The sequence below is a fragment of the Nerophis ophidion genome, linkage group LG14 (assembly GCF_033978795.1).
Source record: "Nerophis ophidion isolate RoL-2023_Sa linkage group LG14, RoL_Noph_v1.0, whole genome shotgun sequence".
Taxonomy (NCBI): domain Eukaryota; kingdom Metazoa; phylum Chordata; class Actinopteri; order Syngnathiformes; family Syngnathidae; genus Nerophis; species Nerophis ophidion.
Window position 1 is genome coordinate 55,244,503 of NC_084624.1, and position 25,056 is coordinate 55,269,558.

Below are 25,056 nucleotides of genomic sequence, written 5' to 3' on the forward strand. Positions count from 1 at the left end.
TACCGACAACTCCCGGCTTGAATCTATAATGAATGGTCTTGTGTGCAAATGAGGCCGCCCTTGAATGGAGTGGATTTATAAAGATACAGGTGCCACAAATCTTCAACGTCTTCTCTCTTTCCTCCTGTCAGGTCATTCAGGTTCAATACCTATCAGCGGGAGATGAAGATGAAGATGACGATGATGATAATGAGAGAAAAGCATCATGTCACTTTCTTATTGTGTGTGGCAAACAAATCCTAGCTTAGCACTCAATCAATCAATGAAACTATTTATGTAGCACTTTTCTTGCACAGGCAAGTTGCAACACAAAGTGCTTTACGCCTGTAAAAAAAATAAAAAATTAAATACAAACACTAAGAAGAAGAAAATGGGTGCGAACGCAGCACAATTAACAATAACAAAACATAGGATAGAATAGAAAGTACTTTATTGATCCCTGGGGGAAATTCAGCACCACAGTTTACTAACAATAGACAATACACACTTGAGTATTTTTTTACATGTGAATAATATAAATACAGTCTATTATACAGCATTATTCACATGTGAATAATATGAATACAGTCTATTATACAGTATTATTCACATGTGAATAATATAAACAGTCTATTATACAGCATTATTCACATGTGAACAACATAAATACAGTCTATTATACAGCATTATTCACATGTGAATAATATAAATACAGTCTATTATACAGCATTATTCACATGTGAATAATATAAATACAGTCTATTATACAGCATTATTCACATGTGAACAACATAAATACAGTCTATTATACAGCATTATTCACATGTAAATAATATAAATACAGTCTATTATACAGCATTATTCACATGTGAATAACATAAATACAGTCTATTATACAGCATTATTCACATGTGAATAATATAAATACAGTCTATTATACAGCATTATTCACATGTGAATAACATAAATACAGTCTATTATACAGCATTATTCACATGTGAATAATATATATACAGTCTAATTATACAGCATTATTCACATGTGAATAACATAAATACAGTCTATTATACAGCATTATTCACATGTGAATAATATAAATACAGTCTATTATACAGCATTATTCACATGTGAATAATATAAATACAGTCTATTATACCGCATTATTTACATGTGAATAATATATATACAGTCTATTATACCGCATTAGTCACATGTGAATAATATAAATACATTATACATGTCAGGCTTGCCCCTGACAGTTTGGTTGTGTTTGAGTTTTTCCTCTGTGTGTGTGTAGTATATCCTGTCTTTAGTTCCTGTCAGCACTCTTATTTTGGTTCAGTTTCCTGTTTGTCTCCCTGAGTGCTGTGTCCCCTCAGGTGCGGCTGATGGGCACCTGGCCACACCTGGTGTCAATCAGCCCGCTCCTATTTAAACCTGTTTTCTCCTCCAAACAGTGCTGGATTATTGTCATTATGTCGTGTGGTGTCGTGTTGATGTCACCACTTGTAGCTTTGTCTACTTTTGTTCACTCTGTTCATGCCATAGTTCCGTCGTGTCACAGTAAGTGTTTTTGTTCTTAGCCAAGTTTGTTATCCGCCTTGTGCGCGCCTTTTGTTGGTACCCTTTTGGTTTGTTCTTGTTTTAGTGTATAATCAAATCATGTTTTTTTACGCAATGCCTGCCTCCTTCTCTGCATTTTGGAGTTCGTCACCAACAAACTCTGACAATACATTTACAGTACATTACTATGCTTTATACATTATTAATGGCACTGGGGATTGAGGAAAGTTGAATCATGAAATGCAACCTTACCAGAGCACAATGTATATTTATCCGGAAGAGTGTTGATACAAATTCCCTTGACCCAGCCACACAAAACGAAGTTGCAGACCTCCAAGTTTTCATCTGTTTTGTAGTGTAGAATGACAGCCGGAGCAAAATAGTTCCATATGTCTGAGAACACGATCAACCTATAATCCTTGATATCGGAAGACGGTAGATGTAAAAACTACCACAACGGCTGCGATGACAGAAGAAGGCGCCCCCACATCCTTGTGGGCCCAGTTATGGGGAAATAACAACCCAAGACCTCAACGGTGGAACAGGCAGAGGATGATTGCTAACCCTATGTTTGTGTGTAGACAGAGACACTTTTGAAACTACACTTGTGTGAATAAAGACTGTTTTCACCCCAAATATGTGTTTTTGAAACACTCTGTAATCGTGTGGACATGGCCCAAGTTTTTTCTTTAATGTCAGTTTTGAGTATTATTTTTAAGATATATAAAAATATCTCAAAACGGTACCAACATACTTTGACTTTTTGGTGAAAACGTTTAGACACCCCTGTGTTAACATTTATATTCCTGAAATGTTTTTGTTTAAATGCTTGTTCCCCTGACTTATGACTTCAAAAGCAAATATGTAAAGGTTGTTCTCCAAGTACCACTTCAAGAAAAAAAACCGTTGCTCTCCAAGTACCACCATAATGACCAGTTGCGTAGTGGCCATAAGTATTCATTGAATATTTTTGGCCACAGTTTGAACAGTAAAACTGTTTGCATATTTATGTCATTCTCTGTCTTACCACAGTTAGATAGTCACTGGCTTAGGGAATTGTGTAATACTATCATGAGGTGATTATACATTAAAATGCATATTCATTCACTGTAACACAGACCCGGGCATTCTGCGCCTCTATGTGCGTCCCTGTCCGGCCCGCGTGAGGCCAATCATAAATTACAAAATACATTTAAAAAAGTATCTACATCGAGTGTGCTATACAACGGTGCTGCTTTTGTCTAGAAAAGCGTTATTTGTATTACTTCTGTGTGGACGTGAATGTGAACAGCAGCAATCACAAATTACAAAATACATTTTTAAAAACATCTACATGTATGTCATGCATGCAATACCTCGCTGTACTTCAAATTGCTTCAATGACAAGGTCTAAAAGTGAATATGGAAAGTTTGCTGCTGGAGCCAACTCAACACATGTCTGCTCAGCACAGCACATTGTAAGTACAATACTTATTCATTGTTCTCATATATGACAGGGAAGCAAAGGAGAGAGAGGACCCATGGGCGTTCCAGGTGCTCAAGGTCTGAGTGGACGCAAAGGAGAGAGAGGACCCATGGGCGTTCCAGGTGCTCAAGGTCTGAGTGGACGCAAAGGAGAGAGAGGACCCATGGGCGTTCCAGGGGCTCAAGGTCTGAGTGGACGCAAAGGAGAGAGAGGACCCATGGGCGTTCCAGGTGCTCAAGGTCTGAGTGGACGCAAAGGAGAGAGAGGACCCATGGGCGTTCCAGGTGCTCAAGGTCTGAGTGGACGCAAAGGAGAGAGAGGACCCATGGGCGTTCCAGGTGCTCAAGGTCTGAGTGGACGCAAAGGAGAGAGGGGACCCATGGGCGTTCCAGGTGCTCAAGGTCTGAGTGGACGCAAAGGAGAGAGAGGACCCATGGGCGTTCCAGGTGCTCAAGGTCTGAGTGGACGCAAAGGAGACAAGGTATGTAGTTAAAGAGTCCACCAGGGGGCAGTGTTTACCCAGGAGTTGAATACAAGTCTTACATTCAAGCAGGATGAAATATTTCTGTCCTTGTAGTGCTTCACTGTGAACATATTCTGAAGATAATATATTATACTTACAATTTCTTCTAAAGATTGTATAACATGTATTTCATTACTCTGTCTAATAGTGCTAACCTTTAACAGTTAATGTTACTCATTTTCATTAACTACTAGTTTCTCTATAACTGTTTTATATTGTTGTACTTTCTTTCTTATTCAAGAAAATGTTTTAAATGTATTTATTTTATTTTATTTTATATATATTTTTTGAAAAGGACCTTATGAATGAAATTAGATTGTTTGAAGGGTTCTTCAAACCAGGTCCAGTCCAGATTAAACCCAGGTCCAGTTTACCTGAATTGATTAACGTGGACCCCGACTTAAACAAGTTGAAAAACTTATTGGGGTGTTACCATTTAGTGGTCAATTGTACGGAATATGTACTGAACTGTGCAATCTACTAATAAAAGTTTCAATCAATCAATCAAAGTCGGGCTCAGCAACACACGCCTTCATTTATGTACACTCAAAATTAGGAAACACAACAATAGATTGCAAATATCTGTAAACAAAATTACATTTTCAAACTTCCCATCTTTTTTTATGTATATTGGCATCATTATCGGTTTCAACCATATAACTTTCTGAAGTCAAAAAATACTGAATACATGTTTTAATGAGGGTAAAAAGTGAATATCTGTTTTTGGCCTTAAAAAAACCTTTCACTGAATGCTATAATTAAATTGACTTAGTCATGACTATCAATGAACTCTCCTAAAATAACAGAAACCATATTAAGCTTCATAAACAAACCAATAATTAAACACATTTTTCCAACTTCCACCCGAAAGGAAGACACAATATGACAATACCAAAACAAAAGCAGGGTGGATTCAGACTCCTTACAACAAAATAGGTATTCATCCGACTCTTGTCACATTCCATAGTTTTAACATTTTTCTTGTGTTCGAAAAGTTATAAATAATTTTATTTTGAAATTAACAATTTTGCAAATCGATAGTAGTTTCGTAGATTAATTTGAATATTTCTTCAGTCAAAAAGCAGTCAAAAATGTCCTCCCATTTTCCATATGTGTTATATGAGCATCCTTCAAAGATTTCTTTATTAAATAAACATTATATTATTTTATATTTATTTTAGTTCCTTTTTGCCAACTAGAATTTCTTATTAGAGGTTTACAAACTAATAATTTAGTAGTTCCGTAATTAATTATTTGTTTCCATCTTTTCCCAATGATTCCAGTTAGTTGATTGAATGAAAAACTTGAACAAGCATCATCATACATAGTTCTAAAGGCCTACTGAAATGAGATTTTCTTATTCAAACGGGGATAGCAGGTCCATTCTATGTGTCATAATTGATCATTTCGCGATATTGCCATATTTTTGCTGAAAGGATTTAGTAGAGAACATCAACCATAAAGTACGTAACTTTTGGTCGCTAAAAAAAAAGCCTTGCCTGTACCGGAAGTAGCAGACGATGTGCGTGTGACGTCACTGGTTGGAGGGCTCCTTACATTGTTTATATTCACAGCCACCAGCAGCAAGAGCGATTCGGACCGAGAAAGCGACGATTTCCCAACTAATTTGAGCGAGAATGAAAGATTTGTGGATGAGGAAAGTTAGAGTGAAGCAATAGAAAAAAAAGGCTAAGGCAGTGGGAGCGATTCAGATGTTATTCGACACATTTACTAGGATAATTCTGGAAAATTCCTTATCTGATTATTGTGTTACTAGTGTTTTAGTGAGATTATAAAGTCATACCTGAAATTGGGAGGGGTTTGGTGACCAGCAGTGTCTCTGATGGAAGCCATGGAGGAGCCAAGAAAGTGGCAGCTGGCTATTTGACAGCTGCTGCAGGAAGAACGACACAAGCTCCGCTGATGTCTCCGATAAGAGCCGACTTATTACCACAATTTTCTCACCGAAACCTGCTGGTTGACATGTGGTAGAGAAACATGTTTGCTTGACTGCTCTGTTCCATAGTAAAGCTTCACAACAAACAAAGAAACACCGGCTGTGTTTTGGTTGCTAAAGGCGGCTGCAATCCACCGCTTTCCACCAACAGCATTCTTCTTTGACGTCTCCATTATTAATTGAACAAATTGCAAAAGATTCAGCAACACAGATGTCCAAAATACTGTGTAATTATGCAATTAAATTGGACAACTTTTAGCTGTGAGTGGTGCTTGGATAAAATGTCCACTACAAACAATAACGTCACAAACACGCGTCAACATAAGCGTCATCATTCTGCAATGTTTTCAACAGGAAACTTCGCGGGAGATTTAAAATTGCAATTTAGTAAACTAAAGCGGCCGTATTGGCATGTGTTGCAATGTTAAAATTTCATCATTGATGTATAAAGTATCAGACTGCGTGGTCGGTAGTGGTGGCTTTCAGTAGGCCTTTAAATTCATCATACTTCATAATCTTACCGTTCTCATTGATAATGTCATTGACAAAAATGATTCCTCTTTCAAACATAGTTTACCAAAAGAAAGGCTTTCCATCTATTACAACAATAGAGTTCATCCATATTATCTTCTGCAAAATGTCATCTCTTTTTTCTGGCACATCAAATAGAAAACACCACCATGAGTGGATTGTTTCCTTCATGAACCTCGCCATGTTTCCCAGCAGACTCTCTCTCTACATAAGGAAAATGCGAGGTCATCAATTGTAAAAACGGATACAATTTATTTTGATACAGTACATGTTTTTTGTCCAACAGGACACTTGTGTACCACTCAGTGTTTAATTACGTCTTTGGAACAATTGATGCTTTTAAAGACAGGCACATAGCTTCATGGTTGAGAAGTTTCAGGCCCTCATATTCATTGTACAAAACCTTTCTTCTAATCTTTTCTGGTTTGCCATCCCAGACAAAATGGAAGACCCTCCGCTCATAGACCTTAAAGTGTTTTGATGGAGCTGGTAATGACAAAAACAAATAAATAAATTGAGGAATGATTAACGAGTTGACAATAGATATTTTACCATACAAGATTAAGGATTTCCCTTTCCATAATTGCATAATTTTATCCAGTTTCCTTAATCGATTAACATAATTTACTGAGCCGAGATCTTCCAGATTCTCTGGTACAAAAACACCAAGTATGTTAAATGGTCCATCCGTCCACAAAACAGGCACTTTGCATTGCTGTCGAAATAACGTTCCCTTTAGATTTCCGATTATTATTTTACATTTACCATATTTTAGCTTAAGCCCAGATTGCTGTGAAAATATGTCCAAATGATTAAGAAGCTTTCGCAAACAATGAGGATCGGGGCTGATAAAGAAGCTTGTATCTTCGGCATACATTATTTTACTTTCAATAATATTATTACTGAGCCCTTCAATATTTTTATTCAATCCAACTTTTACCGTCAATATTTCCATAGCAATAATAAATAAGTATGGAGACAAAAGGCACCCTTGTTTTAGACCTCTTAATAGAAGTATTGTCCCAGAGATGTATCCATTATTGATGATTCTACAGTTCATTTAAATATATAGCGTCTTGATCCAGTGTAGTAAGGTGTTGCCAAAATTTAAAAAAACTAAGCTTTTACACATTTAGGCTAATTTTGTCAAATTCCTTCTCCAGGTTGACTGTAAAAATTGATCCTTTTTTATTTTCCATATTATAATTTTCTATCATTTCTAATAACTGTCTAATATTGTTTCCTATGTTACTTAATTGTAGGAAACCTGATTGATCTTGGTGAATAATATTTCACCCTAACCCTAATATTTGACAAAACAGACTTAAGTCCTTAAGCCAAACATTTTGCCAGGATCTTGGCATCGTATCACTGAAGTGTCATTGGTCTCCAATTTTTTAGATAAACTTGGTCTTTATACTCACCATTTATTTCCTGTTTCAGAATAAAGAAATAAGACCTTCTGTTTGAGTGTTAGACAAAAACATCTGTTTTATAAGAGTAACTACAAAAGCAGTTGTTTCTTAACCTCTTCATAAAATACTTGATAGGCCTCAATAGGTATTCCACCTAATTCTGGGGTTTCCCTGGATGAAAAGACTTAACAGCATCCACAAGTTCTTCCTCTCTAATGAGGCCTTTACATGAATGGCTTTCTTCTGAAGTCAATTTTCTTTTATAATTTTCTGGAAAAAAAAAAAAAAGTAGTTTCAGGAGAGATTACTGAATTAGAAAAAATATTTCCAAAGTAATTTTCCTTTACTTTCAACAATGTGGTGTGTGTATCCAATACCTTTCCATTTGTTTTAATACGTATGGAAATGTTCTTTTTATAACGTTTTTTTGCTTGGATATTTCAAATGAATTTTGAACACTTATCACCTTTTTTTCATCCAGATTGCTCTGTTGCAGTCATAACTTTAAAATAATTGTTTTTCAGTTAAGTTTAACTCTTCTTTTTTGGCTGTAAAAGGTATTCAGTTGCTCGCTAATTAGATTATCACTACTATCAATGTTTTTTGTAAATCCTCAATTTCTTTCTTTAATTCCTGTTAGACAATTTTAAGTTTTTTTTCTCCATGAAGAGTACGCAATGGCATATCCCCTTAAATATTTGAAGGCTTCCCAGGCGATTTGGCGATTTGATGATCCTATATTATTTTTAAATTAGTCAGTAATAACTTTTTTTTTTCAATGAATTATTCATCCTGTAGAAGCATTTGATTCAACTTCCAATATCTGGGCTCACATGTATTATCTTCAATTGCAGTTTTTTAAACCTATACAATTATTATCAGAACACAATTTATCATTGCTTGGTATTGCAGTCACTTTGTTTAGCAATGAAAATGGTATATAAAAAATAGTCAATAGGACTTGCCTGGTTTTGTATTCTCCACATATATTTTACTAACCTAGTATTTTTTAATCTCCAGATATCAATTAAATCAAATGCATCCATAACATTTTTAATCTTTTGTAAAGATTAAGGAGGGTTAGTAACCCTCTGGAGAGAGCAAGCACTCCGTCTTTGCATTTGGATTTGATCAACTTTACAACCATAGGTCTCGGTCTAGCATCCTCTTTGCGTTTGCCAATCCTGTGTGCTCGTTCCATTTGGATCCTCTTGACTTCTTCATCCGAAATGCCCAGTTGCTTCTGCAGAATGGCTGTGACGAGGTTCTCCGCGATGCTGTAAGTCTCTTCTACATCTTTCAGTTCAGTTCAGTTCAGTTTATTTTCAGTCTAACAAAAACATATTCAAACATAGATCACGATTCAAAAATGAATAACATGACTGAAACGGGCAGAAGCAAAAAAGCTTATATGCCCAACATACATTTTTTACATTCAATTAAGTTACCTTTTCTAATAATTCTGCAACACAAAAAGAAATATAGTCATTCAGCATCCACATTCAAGCTGCCCCCCAACAAACAATACAAAAATATGTACCTACACACATACACTTTTCTGTAAATAGATAAACATACATACCTTCTAAATACAACATTTAACCAAACAAACATACATTTCTAGTTCACATAACTTTTTAAAATACATTGTGACATGTTCTTTTTGAAATTAAATACTGAGTCACTCATTTTTATTTCTTTACCAACAGAATTCCACAAATTAACACCGAGAACAGATAAACATCTACATTTAACCACTAGTCTTGCTTTTGGTAAAATAAACCTAGATTCATCTCTTAGATTGTATTTGCTGGTCTGTAGAGAGAAGTATTTTTGAATTCCTTCTGGAAGAGTATTTATTTTTGCTTTGAACATTATCTGTGTTATTTTATAATAAACAATATCTTGAAATTTCATAAGTTTTGATTTAACAAATAATGGATGGGTATGGTCATAATATCCTTCTTTGTTTATTAGCCGTACAGCTTTTTTTTGCAGCAAAACAATATCATTAGTTATGGTTTTAAAAGTGGTTCCCCAGAGTTCTACACAGTATGTCATGTATGGAAGTATCAAAGTATAATAAATTGTTAACAAAGAATTATAATTAAGTAATTCTTTAGTTTTATACAAAACACCAAGTGTTTTTGATATTTTTGTTTTTATATAATTTACATGTTGTCTCCATGATAATTTGTAATCAATTATAACTCCCAAAAACTTAGTATCAAAGACACGCTCAATTTTATATCCATTTATTTTAATATTTACTTCATTAGATACCTCAGTTTTGGTACCAAATATCATAAATTTTGTTTTAGCAATATTAAGTGATAATTTATTCATATCAAACCAGTTTTTAAGCACTGTCATTTCTTGTTCTATTTTTACCAAAAGTTCATTAAAAGATTTTCCAGAACAAAGGATAGTTGTATCATCAGCAAACATAAAAAATGTTAAGAAACTTGATGCATCACAAAAATCATTAATGAAAATTGTAAATAACTTAGGACCAATTATAGAACCCTGTGGAATTCCACAAACTATATTTTTAAATCCAGATATTGTATTATCCACCTGAACACATTGTTTTCTATTTTCTAGATAGCTCTTGATCCAGGACAGAGCTGGCCCTCGGATGCCGTACTTATCCAACTTATTTATTAACTGTCTGTGGTCAATGGTATCGAAGGCCTTTTTTAAATCAATATAGATGGCTATTGTAAATTCATCATTATCCATAGCAGTACTAACCTCCTCCAGCATATGCATTACTGCATACGTAGTTGTTCGATTTTCCCCAAAACCATACTGCTGCTGCTTAAGCAAGGTGTTTTTTTCCAGAAAATTATTTAACTGTTTTGTAAAAAGCTTTTCTAAAATTTTTGAAAATTGAGTGAGTATTGAAATCGGTCTATAATTTTCCATAAGATGCTTATTTCCGTTTTTAAAAACAGGAATAACCTTTGCTATCTTCATATCATCTGGGAAGTATCCACACATGAATGATTGATTACATATGTGAGCCAATGGCTTAGGAATTAAATGAATACATTCTTTAATAATTACCATATCTGTGTGATGTATGTCTGTAGATGTTTTACTTTTAAAGGCTCTTACTGTTTGAATTATATCCACTTCTGTTACTCCACTCAAAAACATTGATTTTAAATGAGGGTTTATTGTGTTTTTAGTCAAGCCTGTGTCCTCATAAACAGGTATTTTTTCTGCAAGTGCAGGGCCCATATTAACCAAATAGTCATTAAATTCTTCCACTATCATTTCTTTTTTGTTTAGTTTTATATTATTATCATTTATAAAGTAGCTCGGAGTCTCATGATTTTTACATCTATTACCTAAAACCTGGTTGATTGTGTTCCATGTTTGTTTAATATTAGTTTTGCTATCTTCAAATTTCTCATTATAATAACTTTTCTTTTGCTTTCGTAGAATAGATGTCAACTTATTTTTATAAATTGTATACTCCCTTTCATTTTGTTCAGTTTTATTTTTTAAGTAACTACCATACAGAACATTTTTTCTATTGGAGGCCATTACTAGACCCTTCGTCATCCAAGGCTTATTTTTACTCACTTTCTTTAGTGTGGACTTCACGACTGGACAGCAGGAATTATAAAGTTCTATCCATTTAAACAGAAATGCCCTGTATGAATCATTACAATTTTCAACATACACCCCTTCCCAGAAACATTTTGAAAGCTCATTCTTAAATGCTTGTATTCTTTCAGGTGTCCTTAATCTTGTTAATTTGAACAATGTTTTTTGTGCTATATTATTTACAATCATACTTTGAATATTCACAAACACTGGAAAATGATCTGTGATGTCACTAAGGAGTATTCCACCTGTAGTTATGTCATGGATATTTGTAAAAATATTGTTAATGAGGGTAGCAGATTCTCGCGTTATTCTGCTTGGTTTATCAATTATTGGTTGCAAACCATAAGTAAACATTTCATTTATAAAGTCATTAGTTGGTTTATGGGTTCTCCATTTTAATAAATCAAAATTGAAATCTCCACACACAAAGACACATTTCTTGTTAGCTAGTTTTCCAAGTACTTTTAGTAGGCTGTCATGGAAAAGCTCTACATGTGACCCAGGTGTCCTATAAATACAACTCAAATATGCACTACGTTCGTTGTTTATTTGTATTTTTATAGTCATACTCTCCATAACATCATCTATAACTAGACTGTCGATAATTTCACAGTAATATTTTTTTTGTACATAGAACGCAACGCCACCTCCTTTTTAATTTTTTCTATTTATATTATAAAAATCATAACCTTCTAATATAAACATATCATTAATTTCATCTGTCAACCATGTCTCTGAGATGCAATTGCTTGGAATGTTGATTTTAAAGATTCCAAACACTCTTGTATCTTCTCAAAATTAGCCCTGAGACTTCTACTATTAAAATGAATAAGCAAAAAACCCTTTAAATCCACATTTTTAAAACTATCCTCTGAGTAATATGAAACATTTATGTTATGTAATCCACTTAGATTAATTTGTGGATCAATGTCATTACAAAATTCTCCTACTTTATCATCATTCATTTCTAAATAACTTAAATTTAGTTCCTTACAGCTTATCCTGTCTTGAATATCTTCTTGCCCAGCTATACTGCTTTCTTCCTCGTCAGAAATATAAAAGTCATTATTAGTCATCCTCCAAAGAAGTTTAACCAAAATATCAATAATGTACTAAAATGTACGATATAACTTAAAAAAACACACATTATCCATAATCCTAATGTCCATATACCATGTGTACCATACATTTTCATTGTCCACATACCATTTGTTGTCCTGATTCAACAAGTTATTTAAATTGTTCCAAGTCTTTCACGTTTTTAATCCATATTGGCTTCATTTGATCCGATCCATTTGGCTTTATGTAGACTTTGCCATGTCTCGTCCATGTAGATTGAATCTTATTTTCTTTCCTGAGAATGCGGCCACTTCTTGGAATTTCACCATTTTTCTTTGTCAGGTGCTCATTCAGATAAATTCCAGTGCCCTTTAGCTTTTTGGACTGTCTCAGCAGCTCCATTTTGTGTTTCTGGTTAACCATCTGCATCACTATTATTGGTCTTGCTTTAACATTCTTGTTTGGAAATGAATAGCATGTTGATATGTTTTGTTTCTCAACGATGATGTTTTTACCTCTGAAAAAGTCCAGGAGTTTTTGCTCAAGAGTTTCAAGTTCCTCCGTAGGAGCATCTTCACCTTGGTTCAGCCCAGCTGTAACTCGAGCATAACTGCGGTGTTTCAGCTCTAGTCCTGTGACCACAATGTCATTGACAAGTGATTGTTGCTCCAAATCCTCACATCTCTGCTCCAAAAGTTCAATCCTTTTGTCTCTCTGGATCACATTCTCCTTCAGCTCCTTCACTTCCTCCATGAGGCCCATGATGTTTCCTTGTTGCTTTAGAACCTTAGCAATCTCTTCACCCATGAAGTTTAGCGATTTCTTTATCTCTTCAAGTTCCTCTGACAACTTTTTAATTGTTATTGTCATCTTTTCAAGTAATTTTACACAGGTATTTTAGGTACCGTATTTTCCGCGCTATAAGCCGCCCCGTGTTATAAGCCGCACCTTCAATGAATGGCATATTTAAAAACTTTGTAAACCTATAAGCCGCACCGGGTCATAAGCCGCGCCCATGCTGCGCTAAAGGGAATGTCAAAAAAACAGTCAGATAGGTCAGTCAAACTTTAATAATACAAACCAGTGTGCGAATGTGCAATCACAACAATAGTAACACTCAAAATATTGCAGAGCAATAGCAACATCAATAACTCAACTTTGGTCAAACGTTAATGTCACAGCACACAAAATAAACATTTAAAGCTCACCTTCAGAAGTTATTCCTCATCCATAAATCCCTAGAATTTTTCTTCTTCGGTGTCTGAATTAAAAAATTGGGCGAATACGGCATCCAAAATGGCGGGCTCCGTCTCGTCGAAGTCATCAGAGTCAGTGTCGCTGTTGCTGTCCGGCAGTTCCATGAATCCTGCCTTCCTGGCCGGATCTTTTTTCAGCTATCTTGTTTTTACAATATGCGCGGAAAGTAGCCAGCTTTTTTTGAAAGTCTTTTGGCAGTTGCTGTGAAATAGTAGTCCGTGTGCGGACGGAGAGATTGCGTCTTTTCATGAACCGGAAACACCAAGAAGCTCCACCTTTAAAATCATCCAAGTGAAGTTCGCTTGCTGGCGCTGTTGCCTTCATTGGAATAGTGATGTTACTGACACTTCTGCTTGCTGCTCTCTGCTCAACAACCCACTGTTAGAGTTTGTCCTCCAACTCTTGCCATCTTGCTTTGTTCCCTCAAACTCTGTGTTGTCTTCTTTACTTGGCGCAGGTCATCTTGTTGCTTCCTCCACCTAAGCACCATTGATTCATTTATGTTCAATTCTCTCGCTGCTGCTCTATTTCCGTGTTCTTCTGCGTGACTTATTTCCTTGAGTTTGAATTCTTCGTTGTACGCGTGTCTTTTAGTAGGAGCCATTTTGTGGTCGTCTTTACAGAAACACACAAATGAAATGAATCGGATTAGCCGCGCGCTTCTTCTTCTACGGGGGCGGGTGCTTACCTTGGCGGTTGCGTACCGTAGAAGAAGAAGCGCTTCCTCTTCCAGGTGGGCGGGTGCTTACCTTGGCGGTTGCGTACCGTAGAAGAAGAAGCGCTTCCTCTTTCCAGGTGGGCGGGTGCTTACCTTGGCGGTTGCGTACCGTAGAAGAAGAAGGGCCTCCTCTTCTACGGGGAAAAAAGATGGCGGCTGTTTACCGTAGTTGCGAAACCTAAACTCTATGAAAATAAATATTTATATTAATACATATATAAGGCGCACCGGGTTATAAGCCGCACTGTCATCTTTTGAGAAAATTTTTGGTTTTTAGATGCGGCTTATAGCGCGGAAAATACGGTAACTTGATGAGCTGCACTGAAGTTTTCAGAAGGCCTGTTTGGGCCTTGATTTGATACTCCTAAAATACCTTTTTCAGAGTCCAATGTTGTTGCAATATCCCCAAAGTAGTGAAGTAAAGTATTCCTTCACCATCAGCAATGGAGCATTTCAAGATATTTGTCTCAGATTCCAGATATATTTGATGAATTGTAGAGAGACTCTGAGCAGGGAGAAGCATTGGCAGCCATCTTGTCACCTTCATCTTCATAATCAGCAACTTGTCCCGCATGCTCCTGCAGCGGAGTTCCAACAAGTCCGCCTTTAATTTCTCGCTCTCTGTTGTCAGTCTAGTAGTTTCGAGTTCCTGGCTTGTTAACTCAACTTTTAGTGTCGTCTTTTCCTTTTTTATCTCCACCATTTCAGCGTGATTGTACTTGACTGATTTTTTTCAGCTCTGGAACGTCAGTTATTAGTTCAATCAAAATGTCCAGTTTTTCAAGTTTTTCAACCATAGCTCGCAACATTTTTCGATCGTCCGGAGTAAACATTGCATTTTCGTCCAAATCCCTAGAGGACAATTGATCACGGACGTGTTTAGATTCCTTTGATCCGCGTTGTGGCATAGTTGCAGGGGAACAATGGGCCACTCGGCGTTCGAGGCACCTTATTTTCAGCCAAATCACCCTCGTGAGTAGAATATATCTCACCAATTGCAGAGAGGCGGATATATATAGTGTAAATGACTTCAAATCTTGTGTCACTGGCGCGTTTATGCCATTTATCACATTACATACTGGGACTTGTGTAGAGACTGTCTCAGCTCACGGTGGCCTAACCTGCTGTCCTTTAAACTTGCTGTATTATATAAGTATTTCTGTCCTTATACTGTAGTGCATCAATACATACACTCTCTTCGAAATATAGTATGTGTTTCTAGCCTTGTACTGTAGTACACCAATACTACAAAAGATAGCATATACGTGTGTAGTTACACTTTTTTTTCTAAAGTGTTTGCGTCCTTGTTGTACATCAATATTACATCCCCCTTAAGATAGTATTTTATATAAGTATTTCAGTACATCAATACATACAATTTCTCCTATATAAGTACTTCAGTACATAAATACTTACACTTATTTCCAAAGATAGTGTATTGTAAAAGTATGTCAGTAAATCAATACTTAGTTTCTTCTAAAGATACAATGTCCAAGTATTTATGTCGTTGTACTATAGAACATCAATACATAAACTTTATTCTAAAGATTATATAAGTATTTCTGTCCATGCATTGTAGTACATCATTACTTAAACTGTCTTTGAAGTATTTCAGTACACGAATACTTATACAATATTCTATCTTTAGAAGAACGTGTAAGTGTTTCAGTACATCAATACTTAGTTTCTTCTAAGGGTACTATACATACAGTGCCCTCCAAAAGTATTGGAACAGTGAGTCCAATTTGTTTATTTTTGTTGTAGACTGAAAACATTTGGGTTTGACAGTAAAAGATGAGTATGGGACAATAGATCAACATGTTAGTTTTTATTTCCAGGTATTTGCATCTGGATCTGATACACAACTTAGAAGATAGCACCTTTTGGTTCAACCTACCCATTTTTCATGAGAGCAAAAGTATCGGAACATGTGACTGACAGATGTGTGTTGTTGCCCAGGTGTTTCCCAATTACATTGATTATTCAAACACTAAATAGCACTAAATGTCTGAGCTCAGTTTCAGATTGAGTAGGATAGGTTTTACCTGTGCAGACTGCATTTAGAGTTGGCGCCAACATGAAAATGAGAGTCTATGGGTCTATGGGTGAAAACAAAGCAATTGTGAATCTGAGAGAAGATGGACATTCAATCAGAGCCATTGCACAAGCATTGGCCATAGTGAGTACAACCGTTTGGAATGTTCTGAAGAAGAAAGAAACCACTGGTGTACTAGGCTACAGACGTGGAACAGGACCAAGGAAAACATCAGCAGTTGATGAAAGAAACATTGTAAGAGCTATAAAGAACAACTGTTAGTGACATCAGCAACAACCTCCTGAGGGCAGGAGTGAAGGTATCACAATCTACTGTTTGCAGAAGACTTCATGAACAGAAGTACAGAGATTACACCAGAAGATGCAAACCACTCGATAGCAAGAATAATTGGAAGGCCAGGCTACATTTTGGCCAAAAGGTGCAGGGATGAGCCTAAAAAATTCTGGGAAAATGTTTTATGGACTGATGAGACAAAGATTATCTTCTTCCAAAGTGATGGAAAGGCGAAAGTTTGGAGAAAGAAAGGATCTGCTCATGATCCCAAACATACAAGCTCATATGTGAAACACGGCAGAGCTAATGTCATGGCTTGGGCTTGCAAGGCTTCTTCTGGGACGTCATCTTCATTGATGATGTAACCCATGATGGCAGCAGCAAAATGAACTCAGAAGTCTACAGAAACATTTAGTCTTCTAATTTAAAGAAAGATGCAACTAAACTGATTGGGAGATCCTTCATCATGCAGCAAGATAACGACCCAAAACACACTGCCAAAACAACAAAGGAGTTGATCAGGGGCAAGAAGTGGAAGGTTTTAGACTGGCTAAGTCAGTCTCCAGACTTAAACCCAATAGAGCATGTATTTTACCTGCTGAAGAGGAGACTGACAGGAGTAACCCCCCCACCCCCAAAACAAACAAAACTGAAAAAGGCTATGGAGAAAGCCTGGAAAAGCATCACAAAAGTTTTGCAACTAAATATTAAGTCCTATACACTTTAATGTATTTTAAGTTTATATGTTCCTGTTGGAGCCTATCTATATTATTTATTTATTAATTGTTTTGACAATCTAATCCAATAATGTCAATGATGATGTTGATTAATTATTGGCTGTTTTAGATGGATTATGATTAAGTGAGCCACTTCCTCCTCCTATGATTAAGAAGAAAGGACAGCTGGGCGTTCCCTTTCTCTGTCTGTCATGCTGAAGGAGTGAGGAGTGAAATAGTTTGTCTACCACCAAATAAGTTATTTTGATTATGTAGAAAGTCAACAACGGAGAATATTTTTTGTTTGTGAAAATATATTATCAACATTTTCAATCTAGAAATATCTCCCCGAGTGCTTATTAAGGAATTTAGTGAGTATTAAACCTCCTCCTCAAGGCTACTTGGCTATCTTTATTGTAATTTTTTTGAAACTTTTTGGAACGACAGAGTAGCCGTAACAAGTAAACAAACTACACTGTAGACCCGAAGGACCATCCACGATCGCTCTGCACCGACGACAGCAAGCAGCCGGCGGGCCGTGAGTAAAATCAGCTGATGAACGTCATGAATGAATGAATGATCGCGCCGCTGCGCTGTATGGAATCATTTTAACGCTATAGAAAGGAAAGTTGCAGATTGTGGATGTGAAATGCACATGTTGGAAGGACATATAGGAATGAACTAAACAATGGACTAAGTGGAAAATAAATTGAGCAGTGTGATTATTTGGAATGATGTCTGGCACACCTGAGACGGCAGCTGAGGCCGACCACATGCCGAGAACGCGCATTGCTTTGCGCAGAGGCAGACTGGGCGCGTGCACAAGGAAGCTAAATGAAATAAAGACTTTGATGACTCATGTTAGAAATGCTGATAAAGTCAATGATGATTTTGAAGTATTTAAAAGAGCTGTGGATGGATTTAAAAATGCTCACAACTTTGTGCAAAACTTGCTATCAGGAGAGGAAAAGGAAAATGATTATTATGACTGGTATGAACCCAGGATAATAAATGTGAATTATTTCATGAAACATGGAAAAGAGAAATTGCACAATCAAAAGTTGGACCACTGGACAGCATATCAAATTTATCTCACAAATCAAAGTCTGTCACTGGATCAAAAGCCTCTAGATGTTCCTCAGTATCCTCAGAATTACAAAGGGCCAAAGCGTAACAGGCTGCTACAGTGGCTCGAGCTGCTGCACTGAAGGAAAAACACATCTTGCAACTGGAGGAAACAAAGCTTTAAGCAAAGATGGAGAAAATGCAACTGGAGGGAACAAAGCTTAAAGCAAAGATGGAGCAAATGGAGTTGGAAGCAGATCTCGCAGCATCAACTGCTAAAATACAAATCCTTCAAAGTGATTTAATTCATGAAAGTAGTGAGGTGACTCAGGAACCCATGACTGATTATTATGATTCTCACCATGAAAGAGAAACTATGGCGAGCAATGTGGACTTTATAGAGTTTGGTGTAATACACAAAACCCCACTTCACCAAACCATCTTAAGTCTCCACACACCTCTACCTAAAAGGAACACCAGCACATCAGAAGATCTAAATAAACCTCAAAACAAAAATGCAATTAAAAAACACAAGACCCAGAGTGTAAATCAGACTCATAATAAATCACTCTGCACAAGATAATGTGGTTATTAATGCTGCTCATGATAACTTGGAAATGGTTATTCAAAGACAAAGTGAAATCGTAAAACTCATTGTCTCACAGCAAAAACTCTACTACCAGCTAGAGAGATGTCTGTTTGATGGTAACCCACTGGCATATCAGTCTTTTATCCATGCATTTGAACACTTGATTGAAGACAAGACTGAGAATCATCAAGACCGACTCTACTACTTTGAACAGTTTGCATCTGGTTTGCCAAGAGACTTGGTTCGCAGCTGTTTGCACATGGAAGCCAGTAGGGGCTATAATGAAGCAAGGCGCCTCTTAAAGGAACACTTTGTAAATGAGATGAACATTTCGGGAGGTTACTTGGAAAAAGCCTTGAATTGGACAGCAATTAAAGCTGAGGATGGAAAAATGCTTCATGCATATGCAATGTATTTGAGAGGATGCTGTAATGTAATGCATGATTTACAGCATTTGGAGGAACTTGATATCCCATCAAACCTAAGCCTGATTACATCCAAACTACCCTACAAACTCAGAGAAAAGTGGCAAAGCACAGCTTATGAGACACAACAGAGGACTGGCAGGAGAATCAGATTCAACAATTTTGTGTATTTTCTAGAAATGCATGCCAAGATGCTTTTGGATCCATTGTTTGGAGACATTCAGGACCAAATAACAGAAAGGCCTCTTCCAAAAAGCACAAGTGGACTAAAACCAATTAGAGGCATAAACAACAGCTTTGCTACTTCAGTAGCTGTGAATACAGAGTCAGCAGGAAGCGCTGTAAAATACTCTGTTCCACTGCAACCTGCTCAAACCACACCCAGTGGTATCATCCCTTTATGTAGTATTTTAATGGCAAACATGCTCTGATTGGCTGCTCACAATTCAAAACACAGTCACATAACGAAAAGATTGATTCAACCCTAATCCACTTCCTCCTCCCATGATTAAGAAGACAGGACAGCTGGGCGCTCCCTTTGTCTGTCTGTCATGATGGAGTGAGGAGTGAAATAGTTTTTTTTACCACGAAATAAGTTATTTTGGTTATGTAGAAAGTCAACCACAAAGAATATTTTTTGTTTGTGAAAATAAATAATCAACATTTTGAATCTAGAAATATCTCCGCGAGTGCTTAAGGAATTTAGTGAGTATTAAACCTTCTCTTCAAGGCTACTCGGCTATCTTTATTTTAGTTTTTTCGAAACTTTTTGGAACGACAGAGTAGTCGTAACAGTTCCAATAGTTTTGTTCACCTAAAAGTGTTGTGTGCCATTACAAATAATATTATCTTATAAGTTGTGTATCAGATCCAGATGTAAATACTTGGAAATGAAAGCTAAAATGTTGATCTCTTGTCTTATATTCATCTTTTGATGTCAAACCCAAATGTTTTCAGTCTACAACAAAAATAAAGGAACTGGCCTCACTGTTCCAATACTTTTGGAGGGCACTGTATAAGTGTTTCTATCCTTGGACTGTAGTACATCAATACTTACACTTATTCTAAAGATAGTAAATGATCCAAGTCTTTCTCTCCTTGTATTTGTAGCACACCATTACTTAAACTGACTTCTATTGATAGCATATACAGTTGTGATCAAAATTATTCAACCCCCACACAATTTAGGTGTTTTAGCAAGTTGGACATTTATTCCTTATTTTGTTTATAGTCATATCAAATAAAGATGTATCAAATAGACAAATGCAACTTAAATTGTAACACTGTATTTTACAAAATACCAAAAAAGGACATTTTTCTTAATATCTCATTGACAAAATGATTCAACCCCCTGGTTACATGAATCTTTAGTACTTAGTAGAACAGCCTTTGGCAGTAATGACATCCTTCAAATGTGATACATAACCGGACACAAGCTTCTTGCAAGCATCTACAGGTATTTTAGCCCATTCCTCTTGGGCAAAGGCCTCCAGTTCATTCATATTCTTGGGCTTGCGTGCTGCAACTGCCTTCTTCAAGTCCCACCACAGCTTTTCTAGAGGATTTAGGTCTGGTGACTGTGAAGGCCACTCCAGAGTCTTCCAGCCCTTCTTCTGCAACCACTCTGATGTTGATTTGGAGGTTGCTTGGGATCCTTGTCCTGTTGGAAGGTCCAACGTCTCCCAAGCCTCAGCTTCCTCACTGACTTCATGACATTTGCAGCTAATATATCCTGCTAGGAAATAGAATTCATAATGCCTTGAACGCGCTGGAGATTCCCGGTACCTGAGGCAGAGAAACACCCCCAGAGCATGATTGACCCCCCACCATGCTTAACAGTAGGCAAGGTGTTCTTCTCTTTGTAAGCTTCATTTTTTCTCCTCCAGACATAACCTTGATTCATAGGCCCAAAGAGTTCCAGTTTTGTCTCATCACTCCATAGAACAGTTTCCCAAAAACTTTGGGGGTTCTCCAGATGATTTTTGGCATACTGGAGTCTATTTTTCTTGTGCCTGGTAGTCAGAAGTGGTGTGCACCTGGGAGTTCTGGCATGGAGGCCTTCATCTCGTAGTGCGCACCTTATTGTCTGGGACGAAACCTGCGTTCCCCCCTCTGCAATGTCCTGTTGTAGTTCCTCAGCTGTTACCCGGGGGTTTTTCACCACTGTACGCTCCAAATACCGGACAGCAGTTGCACACAGCATCCTCTTTCTACCACACCCAGGTAGTGTTTCCACTGTGTCTTTAGCTTTAAACTTGCCAATTATGCTCCCAACTGTGTCTCTTGGAATGTGTAATGTCTTTGCTATTTTCTTATATCCATATCCTTTCTTATGAAGAGAAATGACCTCCTTTCTTGACTTCTTTGACTACTCCCTGGACTTCACCATGTTGCAAATACACCATTGACCCACTACAAGAAGCTGAGCGTCACAGTCTTTTTCAATCAGTTTAATTTTGCTCTTTATGCTTCTAATCACATCTACAGGTGTTTTCAACACCTGATTGAAAATATCTTATTCAAATTATGTTCTTAAGAGTTATGATCTTCAAGGGGTTGAATAATTTTGTCACTGAAATATTAAGAGAAATGACACTGTTTGGTATGTTACAACATATAATGTTGTAATTCAATTTGCATTTGTCTACTTAATGCATCTTTATTTGATATGACTATAAATAAAATACGGAATAAATGTCCAACTTGCTAAAACACCAAAATTGTGTGGGCGTTGAATAATTTTGATCACAACTGTAAGTGTTTCTATCCTTGTCATGTACTTTCTCCTAAAGGTAGTATACTATACAAGTATTTCAGTACATCAATACATACATTTTCTTCTAAAGATAATATATTATACAAGTGATTCTGTCCTTGTACTGTAGTACACTTTATTCTAAATATAACAGTAAACTAAGTATTTCTGTCCCTGTACATCAATACATAGTTTTTTTTGTAAAGATAGTATATAAGTGTTTCTGTCCATCAATACTCACTATTTCCCCTAAAGTTCAAAATTATATAAGTGTTTCTATCCTTGTACTGTAGTACATCAATACTTACACTTTCTTCTAAAGGTAGTGTTTTATAGAAGGTAGTGGAATTAGTTATCATGTACAAGATGTATTTACGGGACATTTTTAACTCCATGTTATACATGTATGTTTGTCTCCTCATTCAAAGGGCTTCCAAAGAAGAGGTGGACCCAAAGGAGACATTGTGAGTATCACTTTTGTTTGTGAATGATTGGAGCCTTCAATATGAAACACTAACAAATATTCTGTTTTCTGCTTGAAGGTAGACTCCGACGTGGAGGGGCTAGCTGGTGAGAAAGGGGAAAAGTAAGACCAGTCATTTTGAACTTTCTGAAGTTGACCTGTTGATATTTAAATATTGAAAGCAAAGACAAATAATATACTATTTGACTGAGACCCATTTTGGGTCTCTAAGACTTTTAACAATCAAGGAAAGACCTTAAGGTTTTAAAAACCAAAATGGCCCCTACATTCGTTAACTTTTAAGTGTGCGGCCCTTTGTGGTAAAGTTTTGGACATCCCTTGTTTCGTTTTAATGAATAGCTGAGCAGAAAGGAATCTTGTATAGATTATACATTAACAGTACTTTAAAACATTTTTTTTTAATTAAAGTGAGTCATTGTGTTTCAGTATTTTTGCCCTGCCACTTGTAGGAACCCTCATTCTGCATGTTTTTGTACAAACTATTGTTGGACAATCTTTCAACGCTGCATTCAAACATTTTCGTAGTTGAACCTTACATGTAGAAACACAAATGTTTCTGGGTGCTGTGCTTACTGAACGGAGGAAAACAAATCTAAAGGACAAGAACTTGCAATTTTTAAAATCAGTATCTCATGATTGTTTGGGTGTGACAGGGTATGTCTGGAGAATCTGGCACTAAAGGACAGGTGAGTTGTGTATGATCATGTGTTAAGTAAATATACACTTCATGCACTTGTATGTGTTTGCAGCACAGAGTGAGGAGACCTTGGACATAATGGTCCAACATGGAGACTCTGGGAAGCCAGGTGATGTAGGACCCCCTGGACTGCCTGGTCCTCGGGGGTTGAAAGGCATGAGCGGTGTGCATGGCAGGCCGGGTATTGAGGGTCCACCGGTGAGTCCACTCACTGTTTGGGAAATGTAATGGTTGTCACTTTTACACAATGTTGTTCTTCTCTTCAGGGACAAGATATATCTGACCAGCATATTATTGATGTGGTATAAAGAATGTTGCAAGGTGAGCTTTACCACTCTAATTTCCCTCCCAAAAAATAATCAATTGCTTGTTATTGTAAACAAAAACTCTATTACATATGTAAAGTTTCAGTTCAATATGTCAAAATTGAAAATGACAGTTAGCCAAAATCAAATCAAAACCGAAAATGTTGGAAGATGTGTGGAGATGTGGTGGAGAGGTTAGGGTTAGTGTTTTATAGGAAGGAATAAGTTATTGTGTATAACAGGGGTCACCAACGCGGACACCCTAACCCTAACCCTAACACGTAAGGACCAGATGAGTAGCCCGCTGGCCTGTTCTAAAAATAGCTCAAATAGCAGCACTTACCAGTGAGCTGCCTCTATTTTTTAAATTATATTTATGTACTATCAGGGTTAGGGTTAACCCCAACTCTCGCTTTGCTTGACATTTTTAATTCTAAGAGAGACAAAACTAAAATTTAATTAGAAAATCCAAGAAAATATTTTAAAGACCCTGTCTTTTTACTATGCTTCTTATAACTTTCAGAAAGACAATTTAAGAGAAAAAATACATTCTTGAAAATGATTTTAGGATTTTTAAACACATATACCTTTTTACCTTTTAAATTCATTCCTCTTCTTTCCTGAAAATTTAAAATGTTAAGCCCACCAGGCTGCACCAAACTTTTGGTGCTTTGTTCACACAGAAAAGTACAGTGGTGTATGTGCAGCAACTATGAAGGTTGCAAGCCTGTTTGGTTCCACTTATCTTTGTGAATCAGCCTTTTCTGACATGAACTTCATCAAGAAGAAACACAGAACAAGCCTCACTGATGCACATCTGCAAGACTCATTCAGAGTTGCAGTTTCTAGTTACACAGCAGAGTACAACACACTAGTTAACAGAATGCCATGCCAGGCTTCCCACTAACTGACAAAGAAACAGATATCAGATTTGGTGTCCAGTTCAAAGTGTGACATGATGAGAGTTGACTTTTGTATTTTACGTGAGTTATTATTTGTACAAACATGGTGCAAAGTAATTCATGATTTGTTAAAAAATGTTAGTGGCTAGCTAACCTTAACCCTAACCCTAAATCATTAAGATCAGTTTTTCCACATAATATTTATTATTAATAATAACATAGAGCTAAAGGTAAATGTAGCAAATTGGCTATTTTTGGCAATTTATTTAAGTGTGTAACAAACTGGTAGGCTTTCGCATAAATCAGTACTCAAGAAGTAACCCTTGGTTTCAAAAAGGTTGGTGCCCCCTGGTGTATAAGATGTATGCATGGTATATTTTTAATCTCTACATTATACAGTTCCTAAATGAATCTCTTTTTTGTGACAGAGAGGCTGGCAGCAGTAGCAGTGAGCACTAAAAGGGCTGTGCCGTTGAACAACCGGCTATTCTGGTCCTCCGTGATTAATGGTTCCACAAGGACCACATGATTTGCCTGGTTCCCGAAGAATTCCTGGAACGATGGGAGCTGACAGACGGATTGGAAACACATGTCTTAAAGGTAGGGACATGTTTAGTTTCATCTACAGTAATGTGTGTGTATACATATGCTTACATATACATATTTAAACGTGTATACATTTGTACCAATGTGTACATATG

The 25,056-nt window shown here is 36.6% G+C and overlaps 1 long non-coding RNA gene across 1 annotated transcript; it reads left to right on the forward strand.

Annotated features, from left to right (window-relative positions):
- Positions 1 to 3,381: 3,381 nt before the first annotated feature.
- LOC133568990 (uncharacterized) lies at positions 3,382 to 25,005 on the forward strand. The gene is made up of 7 exons (XR_009809723.1): positions 3,382 to 3,488; positions 22,396 to 22,431; positions 22,510 to 22,553; positions 23,105 to 23,137; positions 23,201 to 23,346; positions 23,415 to 23,469; positions 24,784 to 25,005. It is a non-coding gene; the product is annotated as an uncharacterized LOC133568990 (long non-coding RNA).
- Positions 25,006 to 25,056: the final 51 nt, after the last annotated feature.